Here is an 11076-nt window from a genome sequence, read left to right as displayed (position 1 = left end):
CACACGCTGAGCGGTGCCGCACACAGAGGGCCCATCCGTCAGCAGCGTCACCAACAGGAGGCCGAGGAAGCTCCGACAACCAGTGTACAATCGGGATCCACCGTGGAACGCTCCTGCAAAACCGTGACGGACGGACAGGATGTGAAGTACGTGGTATGGATGGCGGTGGAGCCCTGTTGACTCCGGAGGTGAAAACGTGGGGAATGCAGGAAGATGAGGGGACGGCAAGGAGGGCGGGCGGGGCTGACACATCTGAAAGCAAGAAACCACGGCCTGGCAAACAGAAACCAGGGAACAACGTCCCGTCTCTGCTGCTCTGCAAAGTCAGCAAGCCAGAGGCACCCTCGCAAATAAATGTTCTTCTTGATGCTGAATTGATTACCAGTAGGCTAAAAAGTACAAAAAAATGGAAGATATAGGCTCTGGTCGGTTGGCTCCCTGGATAGAACGTCAGCCCAGTGTATGGACACCCTGGGTTCGATCTCCAGTCAGGACACCCAGAGAAGAGACCATCTGCTTCTCTCTCCCTCCCCCTCTCCCTCCCCCTTCCACAGCCAGTGGCTCCACTGGTTCAAGTGTCAGCCCTGGGCACTAAGGATAGCTTGGTTGGTGCGAGCATTGGCCTCAGGTGCTAAAAATATTGTTAGCTCAATTGATTCCAGCATCAACCCCAGATATGGGTTGCCAGGTGGATCCCAGTTAGGGCGCATGCGGGAGTCTGTCTATCTCTCTCCTCTCACTTAAAAATTGAAGATTTCTATTCAGACAGAAAATAAGTTTAACCAAGGGGACAGCAAAGTACGTTCCCTGACTTTGACCTGTCAACTTCCCTCAAACTTGTCCAGGAAGATTTGTACACAAAGCCTGGAATTTCAACCAGGGTTCGGCGGTATAGCCTCCTTCTTAGAAGCCTGACATGTGGCATTCGGGACAGGAAGAGATCTGTCCACCATCCTCGTCATCGCCATCCTGAGCACCCAGGTGAGTCGTCACATCTGGCATCATCAGCTGCTTCTGGTCCAGCTGGTCACGCTCTCCGTACTCACATGCTCTCTTCAGTGGTCTCCCGCCGTTCCCGATTCCTTTCCTGGTCACTAGCCCGTCCTGCTCGGTCTCCTTGGCTGGGGCCTCCTGTTCTCCCTGACCTTGAAATGTTGGGGAGCCCGGGTCTCAGCCTTGCTCCTCAGCCCTATCCACTCACTCCCGGGGGGGGGGGCTCTCTCCAGCCCACAGGTTTAAACACCACCACAGGCTGACAACTCCCCCATCTGTTTATCCATCCCTGACTCATCTCCCAAAATCCTTAATAGTGTATCGAACTGATGTCTAGGATATGTAAACTTAATTCAAACTTAACAGGTCCAAAACAACTCCCAGTAGACAACTGGCAAGTATTGCCCCGCCCACAGTCTCCCCCCCCCCCCACTCTGTACATGGCAGTCTGTCCACAGAGCTGCTGCAGACAGACATCTCGGGTCACCCTCTACCCTGTCTCACGTCTCATGCACCATCATTCGTCAGCAAACCTTGAGGCTCCACCTACAAGATACAACCACCGTCAGACCACTCGTCACCACTGCACCACTATCACGGGGCACGGAGGAACCACCGCCTTCGCCCACACTGCGGTGTAGCCGTAAACTTGCCTCCCTGCTCGACCGTTCCTCCTGCCCCACGCCTTTCCTCACGAGAGCAGCCAGAGCGCTAGCTTGTTAGGTTAACCGTCCCAAGGAACCGGGTTTCCTGAGACCCGCACCATGCACCGTCCCGTGCCGACTCTGGGCGCAGCGATGTGACCCTGCGTAGGGGGCAAGGGGAGCTCAGCGAGTGTGCGATCTCCAGGAATGCTGCCGCCATCTCAGCAGGGAGCCCAGCAGCCTCAGCCTCACTGCCAAGGATGAAAGATCATCGTCAGAGAGGGGCAGCCTCTCCGAGCCGAGCCGCGCCCAACCCTCCAGCTGAGTGAGGTCAGGAGTAGCCGGGCCAGAAGCCAGTCAGCGGAACAGAGGGAACGTGAGCTGCCCCCGTTGGTCACCAGGGAGGGACAGTCAATTTCACATCACGGCAAGAAAATTATTTTCCCGGCAGTTACACAAGTCGGCAAACAACAGTGTTCAAGTGTCTGGCACCAGCCTTGTCCGAGGAAAATAACGCGTGAATTTAAGGAGAGACACAGCCCGAAGAGACTGGGGTGAAGTCGCCTGTCTAGAAATTGACAAGACCCGTGATGAAATGTGGAAGCTAAACTCTCGAGCTTTGCGAGGTGAACAGAAATGTCTGTATAGATTGCAAACTGCAGGCCCCTGGATGCTCTGACTCCTCCAAGATGAATAAGAATCCTGTCAATTATAAACCAGGGAGCTTGACTTCATCATCATAATAAAAAAAAAAAAAAACCTGTCAGATGGAAATGAGGACCTCCTCTACAAGCCCAGCATTGAACAGGACTCGTCAAAGCCGCCGTGTCCCGAGCTTGCCGGTGGCAGTGGTGGTGCACTCAGGGCCCTGCTGTCGGCTGCACGTGTGCTGGATACAGCTGCAAGGCAGGAACGTGAAAACCCAGCTGCAGTGACACGTGTTTGCTCACCCTGCCTTTCTAACGCAAGCGGGCTTCTTTCCCCTCGGCCGCTCGGCCCCCGCGGCCCCCGCGGCCCCCGCGGCCCCCTCCGCCCCCTCCGCCCCCGCGGCCCGTGTGCCTCTCTCGGAGCTGACCTGCACAGGGGCCGCGGCTGGTGGCATGCCTCCTCGCCAGACCACTGGGTAAACTGCCTCTCCCTAGCAACGCTGATGGCTTCAGTTTGAGCACATGATTTAAACCTGTTGGTTCCAAAACTGACCCTGTCCCTGGAGGGTGAGGAGGGGCCCGAGGAAGAGCAGAGCGCTCCAGATTGCTAGGTGGCAGGTTTCACAGGCAAAGAAATGCACGTTCGAGGTTTGTCTTAGGCCAAAAGATGAGCAGGTCTCTGCAGCTCACAGCCGGAAGGCTCACAGTTTACGGAGAGGCCTGAGGGGGCTCAGTCTGGTCCATCGTCCAGACGTTCTGGACACCACCTGACTCTCTTGAGGCTGCAGCCTTGAAAACAGCTCCCGCTGTGGGAACAGCACACAGAGTGTAAGTTCCAAGGGCAAGGGAGCAGGAGGGGAGCCTGTGACCGCCCCAGTCCAGCTTTGGACTCCCTTCTTGATGACTTCCGTCAAGGTCATCCAAAATCTGCTCGGTGAAGTCGGTCCCGGGACTTTTGCTGAAAATGCCGAGAAAGGGTCTGTCTCTTGCCTCCAGGACTGTGAAACTGAGGGCGCGCACCCTGGCGTTTCTCAGAGCCAGCGCAGGGATAGAGAAACTGCATAGCAGCAAGGAATGACGCAGAGGGAGCCAGCTGAGCGACGGACCAAGAGGGACCGGGCGCAGAGTCCTCACTCCCCGATCCCGTCCTGACTGAAGTGACGGCCACCCCTCGCCGTCGTCACAGCCAGTAACTTCTCTTTTTTTTTTTTTTAATCTGTTGAACATTCCGCCGAATGTATCTGCTGAGCGGGCTCCCTGCCCCTGCACAGCACCTGTCCCCACGCTGCACCATGGACTCACATCATTAGGACCGTCTGAGACGAGCCCGGGAACCAGCCTATTCTGACTCAGACCAGCAGAGGAGTTAGAGAAAAACAGTCCAAAAGCTTTGATGATTCCACCTTAATATGTAGCTGAAACCACGTTGTGCCCCTCCACACAACCTTAGGAAGTATTGATATATATGAGATACTCTACTGAGGCAAACTACCCCGATCAAAACTCACTATGCACGACAGCAACACATTTCCAAGGAAAAAGGATGCAGCAGAGAAGTTCCACGTGATTTTCTTTTTTTTAGAAATGATACTTGGTATCTTCTCACTGCCCATGGCAGTAAAGTGGGTGTTCAATAAATACTTGTTTCATTAAGCTTAGTTTATCTTGTTATATGCATTTAACCTTGCCAAGCTTCAGGTTTCTTATCTGTAAAATGGGACCAATAAAAGCCACTGTGCGTTGCTTCACAGGCTTGTGTTAAACGAGATCATCCACATGAGATTTTTTTCTTTGTAAAATCTCAGGCGCCGTGCAAACACATTCACCTTCCCGGAAAGCAATAATCTAAAAATACAGCAGGTTAATTTTCTTTTTTTATTGGTTGACAATGAAAGGAAGGTCAAAAACAGTAAAAAAGTATATGGCCAAGAACACAAGAGCTAGTTAAAAAAAAAAAAAAAGATTTTGTTTCCCATGAGAAAAAGCATTAACCTATGGCAGTCTCTTTTTATCGTCTGCCTTGTACATTCTATTCTGAACTTGGGTTAGTTCTCTGAAGAAGCAGATGGATGCCGGTGGATATGTGACCCTGCCCACGACAATTCACAGCTTTATGGTGCTTTAAATCATCCCAGAGATAGAAAATCAAAAACAAAGTTTTGGAGCTTGTCAAAACCAGTCTAATTAAAGCAGCAAATGTGCTAGCTAGCAAATCTGTCTCCTCCATGCCATAATTCAGGCGCTGCTGGCTGCACGGCATGCTGGGACTTTGTTGACAGGAGTTGGTGGGAAGAAGGAAAAAGAGTTCAGTGGTCCAAAATGTCGTGTTTGGGGGCACAACGGACTGATGGTTCAAGGTCATCAAAGCGCAAGTTTTGGGGGGGCAGCAGGTAGGAGACAAGAGTTGGTTCCTTTGGGTGGGAGACCCTACCTAGCCTCTGGCTGGTAGCATTGGTTCCAATGCGGGGGTCGGGGAGCTGTCCGCGGTGCTGAAAACACAAGCTTGACTCCAATCATCTCGGGAGCCAAGAAAGCACCAGTCTTGTAAGGAGGGCACGAGCATGCGCAGAGCATCTTGGCATGATAACAGCAGATACCATTCATTGACCCTCCCCTCTGTGCCCGGCAGTGTGCTAGCCATTGTTTCTTTATCTGTGACCATCCAACATAACCATCCTTACCACGAGTCTCCCTTTGCGGCCCCTGCTCCACCTCTCTCGCCTCACTGAAGTTATATATATTTATGGAACATTCACCACATGCTGGAAATACTGCTCTAAATTTCATATAAATTAGCTCAGGCACCACGGAAGCAGAAGGGCGGCTCCCAGAGCCATACTTTACCACCTGGGCTGACCTTCCTGGGAACAGATGATAGGAGTGAAGACCTGGCTCAAAACGGGCTCATGACAATGCTTTTCCTGGGACTTCGATCTGATCGGCTGTTTCTGCTTTACTCTGCGAGTCTCGTGGACAGAGGAGAGTAATAACTAGGGGGTTGTGCATGGCCTTGGGGGCTGAGACGCAGGTAAATCAGTCTGCAGTGAGACTCAGTCAGTAAACGGGCAGAGAGAGGCAGGGAGGAGGCTGGAAATGCTTTGAGAATGTTACAGTTCTGCACGCCCTGGGGTGCTCATACCAGAGGCCTCACTATCCCTCCTCTGAGACCCATTCTCTGGCCTTGAAACTTTAATGACAAATACTCCTATGTGGTTAAACTGTTAAAGACTCATGTCTTGCAAACAAGGGTCCTAACTAATGCATCACCCGAAGACACTTAGGTTGTAAGCCGGGACTCAAAGTGGCCTCTCAGAAGAAAAGCTGAGCTCTTACCTGCCATATGTCGTCACTGCTTCCACGCCTGTCCCTGGTCCTGTTCCTGCCCGCCCTAGTGGTGCACTAACCAAACTGAATGGCTGGCAGATAGCTGACCTGTCCCTGTGGCCTGTCATCTACCTGCCACTGCAAATGCTGGCCCCTCTGCCTAAACCTCGCTCAGACAGGAGCGCTTGTGTTTATCATACAAAATTCAGCTCAAGAGGATTTTCTTGGCTCAAACATGGCTTTTACGCCTGCCACTCAAGTTCTCATGCCAGTCTACCTGTCTTCTCCTGTATGCCAGGCTGCTGCCAGAGTGTGTGTCCCCCCCTTCCTGGACACACAGTAGTCTGTTAACTTCCCCACTGCTCTGGGGGAGTAGGGGGAAAACTGACTCAAAATAGGAAGAGGCAAAGTGGGTTTATTTGGATAAATTTCATACCATTGTGGGATAACAGGATTGTGAAGAATTTCAGACATTAGTTGGAAATGTGGTCTCTGCTGGTGGGTAAACTTCCTCCTACCCAGTCTGCCTGCATCTCAGCAGATCACTCACCACACAGCAGGCAGAGTGAGCTTTCTGGAAAACACAGATCAGATAACACTATTCAGCATACAAGCCTTCCAGAGCGTTCCCATTGCCCCCCCCCCAATAAAATCCAATGTTTCAGCACAATCTAGCCCAAGTGCATCTCTCTCGCCTCATCTTTTACCTTTTCCCCTCGTTCATGATTCAAAAACATCCCTTTCCTTCCATCCCAACTTGCCACGCTTGTACCTGCCTTCGGGATGCTGCAATGTTTTCCCCTCAACCCACAATGTCGAATGACTCAGTCTCCTCTCAGCTAGCATGCCTCCATAAAGTCCGCCCTGTCGCCTCGGTCCAGAGTAGCCTGACCACTTCCCCATCACTTCCAGAGCATCACCCCCTCTCCTGGTTTCATACCTCTTCATCGTCTTAACTATTCTGAGGAGTGTTGGTTTGCACCCACAAAATGGCGCAGACTCTACAGTGGATTATTAAACATAGAGGTATCACTTTCACCCCCATCCCTTGACATGTGGATTGATGTACTCAGGCTATGGAAAAGATAGAACCATATTCTTGTCGCTGAGTCAAAAACTATGTGTACTTCACCCCAGAGCACAGACGCCCAGCTTTGCAAGGCGCTGTTTCCTAACCGTGACTACAGTTTCGGGAAGCCATTCCACATTTCAATTCGATCAGACAGGCCTCCATTGTTGATGACGGAGGCACGGATGTACCATATCAGAATTGTTTTGTGAAATTTCAAGATTATCAAGAGCTCTGTGTGTTGTATCTTGACAGCGAGCAAGAGAAATGGAGCAGCCCGTGGAAAGATTCCGGTGGAGCACGGGGGGCTCTGTGAGGCAAACGCAAGCTGCTTCCGTGGTCCGTAAGTGGACGTGGAGAAACAGGCACGTGGTCAGGTCACTAGCGACATACCGAGTGCAAGGGGTCCACTGTATGCTGGTTGGCACCACGAGAAACACCACCGCAGGAACCACAGTTAGAGCCCGCCCTGGCTAAGTCTGTGGAGCTCTGGTTATTCTCCAGTGCCCAAGTGACTGTGTACGGGGCAAACTGGTAAGTTAAAGGGGACAGTGATGGGTGCCACCACCTGTATACCTTTCCAGACTTTGATGCTGACACTAAACTATTATTATTTTACTAGAAAACTAGGGTTGTAACTGCAAGGCGGGTCCATGAAATGGAATTGGATGTGAGCTAACACTTTATTTATCCCCTGACCACAGTGAATCTCTACTTTGACTCTGGTGATCCAGAGAGGCATTCTGGGTCCTGAGAAATTAGTGTCAATCCAAACCCCCAAATCTGGGCCATTTCTTTACCCTAGACCAGTGGTAGTCAACCTGGTCCCTACCGCCCCCTAGTGGGCATTCCAGCTTTCATGGTGGGCGTTAGCGGAGCAACCAGAGTATAAATAAAAAGATAGATTTGGTACATATATACTATGGAATACTACTCAGCCATAAGAAATGATGACATCGGATCATTTACAATAACATGGATGGACCTTGATAACATTATACAGAGTGAAATAAGTAAATCAGAAAAAAAAAACTAAGAACTATATGAATCCATACATAGAAGGGACATAAAAATGAGACTCAGAGACATGAACAAGAATGTGATGGCAACTGGGGTGGGGGGTGGGGGGAGGGGGATGGGGTGAAGAAGGAGAGAGGGGTTGGGGGAGGGGAGGGGCACAAAGAAACCCAGATAGAAGGTGACAGAAGACAATTTAACTTTGGGGGAGGGGTATACAGCACAATCAAATGTCAAAATAATCTAGAGATGTTTTCTCTCAACATATGTACCCTGATTTATCAATGTCACTGCATTAAATTTAATAAATTTTTTTTAAAAAGATAGATTTAACTATAGTAAGTTGTTTTATAAAGATTTATTCTGCCAAACAGCGAAAATCCGACATAAAGAACTTGGTAAGTAATTATTATTATATGCTTTAACTTGCTGTAACTCTGCTTTATAAATTTTATAAAGTAAACTTACTTCCCTACTTTATAAATCACCATGACTGTGGAACCAGTGGGTGGTTAGAAAATTTTACTACTAACAGAGATACAGAAGTGGGCGGTAGGTATAAAAACGTTGACTACCCTTGCCCTAGAGCATAATCTCTGGCACTAACTGGCTCTGTGTCCTTTGAGAGAAGCTTGGGAGGAGTGCAGGAGGTACTTGCCGCAAGGAGCGCCCCATGCAGAGACAGACCTTCCGTAACTCTTCCAAACTTAGACTTTGCAGTGAGACTGACTTGGGGTTGGACCGCCATTCTGCCACCTTATTAATTACATGGCCAAGTAATATAAAGGCTCTATGCCTTTGTTTCCTCATTAGAAAGTAGAGTGTGCTGTTAGCATCATAAATCAAGCACCTACCCAAGGCCAGCCGCTGTTGAACACGAGCCAGTCACGGCCTCTAACCTCCAGGAGTTCGGTGGCACAGCCAGACCAGCAGATGTACATTTATAACGTGACAGGACTGTGGGAGACATAGCCGCCACTACTGCATGAGTGTAGGGGTTACAGATGGCTTCTTTGTAATCCTGCACGGCAATCTCGTTTCACGTTGATCTCTCGGCCTGAAATCAATTGCTAACTCGAGCTTTCAGTAATGACAGCACAGTGCTAGCATAGCAGCTATGTTGGGGATACAAGATCAACCTAGCATCCTGCCCACATGTCTGTTCTTTGTGCTCCCCACAGAGGGCTCTGGCAGCAGTCAAAGGCTCGGGTCCCCTTTCCCTCTGCATCCCAAGATGTCCACCCCACCTCAGCTCGGTCACAGACCGCAACACCAAGACAGGCTGGAGCCTGTGACATCTCAACCTCAGCGCTCGTGCCCATGGAGAGCGAGGCGAGAACAGGGAACCGGCAAACCCGACCAGGGGACATTGTGTCAGCTGTGGGGATGGCCCTAGGGTTGAACGGTCCTCGACAAGGGCCACACACAGTGTTCAAGGGATCTCAGTAAGTAGGACGTTGGTTGGACAGGACCGTGCTATGTCCAGGGACACGCCAGGTCTTACAAATGGTCAGAGATACCTGTCCCTCCCCTCAAGGGGTTGCCAATCCAGACCTGGAGAGAGAAAATATACGCTGTTCAATGGTTCTGCTGCTGTGATGTCAACCTGTACACACCTAGTGGAAACACCAACATGGAGTGGCTACCTCTGCACACAGCAGGGCCGAGGGTAGCAGGGCCTCCCCTCTGGCAAAGGCTCCCTCTTAACCACTCAAACCTTTATGGTGCAGTGATTCAGAGCATGGCTTTCACTGTCACTGGCCATGTATTTGAGTCCCAACATTCCCCCAGACGTACTTGACAAGGACCCTTGAACACATTCACATCCTGTAGAACCGACGCTCCGAGGGACAGCCTCAGAGGAACATGACTTTGGGTGTCACCACACAGTTTAGCACTTGACCACCATGAACCAGTGCTGGGCACTAATGACTTCAATCAGTCAAGCATGGATTAATCAAGGGGGTCCCATTTGAAAGAAAAAATATGTATAAATTCAACGTGAGCTGTGCACTCGTTCATCTCCCTTCCATTATGCGTATGGCGGTCCCCCTCTGAGCCCACGGTCCATCACCCCAAGGCCTACTCATCCCTCAAAGGTCACCCCAAGCCCCCTGTATGGGAGCACCCCCCCCCAAGTGCTGACACACCTGCCCCTGCCTTCCCAGGGCACCTGGAGCCCGAGGCTGAAGTAACAAGACTGTCCCCCTCAGAGGAAAGCTGAAGACAGACCATCCCGGGCCCGAGGGACATGCTCTCCAAGTGCCACCTGTCAGAGAGAACGGGCCCAACAGCGAGGACCTCCCCCCCGTCCTGCCACACAGACCTCCCCCGCACTCCTCTTCCTCCGTCTGGCTCGCCCCACACAGTCGCCTGCGACCCCGTCTCCCTGCTGTCACCAGGGTAATGTCGCCAGGGTGACTTTCCTACAACACACCGCCAGTTACGAGCCCTCTCTGGTTACAACCCTTCACCTTGTCTTCCTTCCCAGAAGGGAAACACGGCCCTTCACCACCTCTGCTCCCCACCCGGGGCTCCGCTCCAGGCAGATGGAGCTCCGCTGCAGTTGGTTCCCGAACCTAGCACCCTCTCCCCGAGCTCCACGTCCGGGTGCCTGCCGTTCCCCAGCCTCAGCTGCCCCTAACCACCCGGACCCACCGGTCCTCCCATCAGAGCTCAGCTGACAGGTCTGCCCTCCGCGGTGCCGCCTCCTCTGCGCTCCCACAATGCTGTGCGAGCCCCGCCCAGCTCCTGTGACGGAGGCTCTGACCCACCTTTGTCCCCCGGGACAACACGAGCCCCACCGGGCCGCAGAGTTCCTTCTGTCTGTCCCTGTGTCCGGTCACCCAGCGTCCACCGGGCCATCGCACCTGCTCAGTAAATCAGCCGAAGCCGGATGGATGGGGGAGGGGTGAATTAGTGATAACAGTTGCTGCTGTTCTCCCAAATGAAATCGCCGGTTCCCCCTTTTTTTTCAATCTAAAAACGAGAAGGGCTAGGTCATTTCAAAGAGAGCTTATGGGACCCAAACCAGGAGCTCTTAACACTGTGACCTAAGATTGCCGTTCCCCAAAGGATGTAACAGACACTCAGTAGTGCTATGTTTCCCTGAGGAGAATACATTTAGGAAAAAAAAGTGGGGGGAAGAAAAACGGGAAGGGTTCTGGCGTAGTCACAAAACACAGATGTGAGGTAGCGGAACCTCGGAACCGCAATGGAAGCCATCTGCCTTCGGATGCTCCTTGCCGTTGGCTCTGGGCAGCCTCAGCAGCAGGGAGAGCTGGACGAAAATCCTTCTTTAAAACAACCTGATCCAGCCCTGGCCAGTTGGCTCAGCGGTAGAGTGTCGGCCTGGCGTGCGGAGGACCCGGGTTCAATTCCC

The 11076-nt window shown here is 51.7% G+C and overlaps 1 non-coding gene across 1 annotated transcript; it reads left to right on the top strand.

Moving 5' to 3' along the window:
- Nucleotides 1-10691: 10691 nt before the first annotated feature.
- Nucleotides 10692-10818, top strand: LOC136332866 (small nucleolar RNA SNORA25). The gene has a single exon (XR_010730992.1). It is a non-coding gene; the product is annotated as a small nucleolar RNA SNORA25 (small nucleolar RNA).
- The last annotated feature ends 258 nt before the right edge of the window (nt 10819-11076 follow it).

The sequence above is a fragment of the Saccopteryx bilineata genome, chromosome 3 (genome assembly GCF_036850765.1).
Source record: "Saccopteryx bilineata isolate mSacBil1 chromosome 3, mSacBil1_pri_phased_curated, whole genome shotgun sequence".
NCBI classification, from domain to species: domain Eukaryota; kingdom Metazoa; phylum Chordata; class Mammalia; order Chiroptera; family Emballonuridae; genus Saccopteryx; species Saccopteryx bilineata.
The sequence above is the reverse complement of the archived record's forward strand: the minus strand, read 5'-3'. Positions and strand labels throughout refer to the sequence as shown.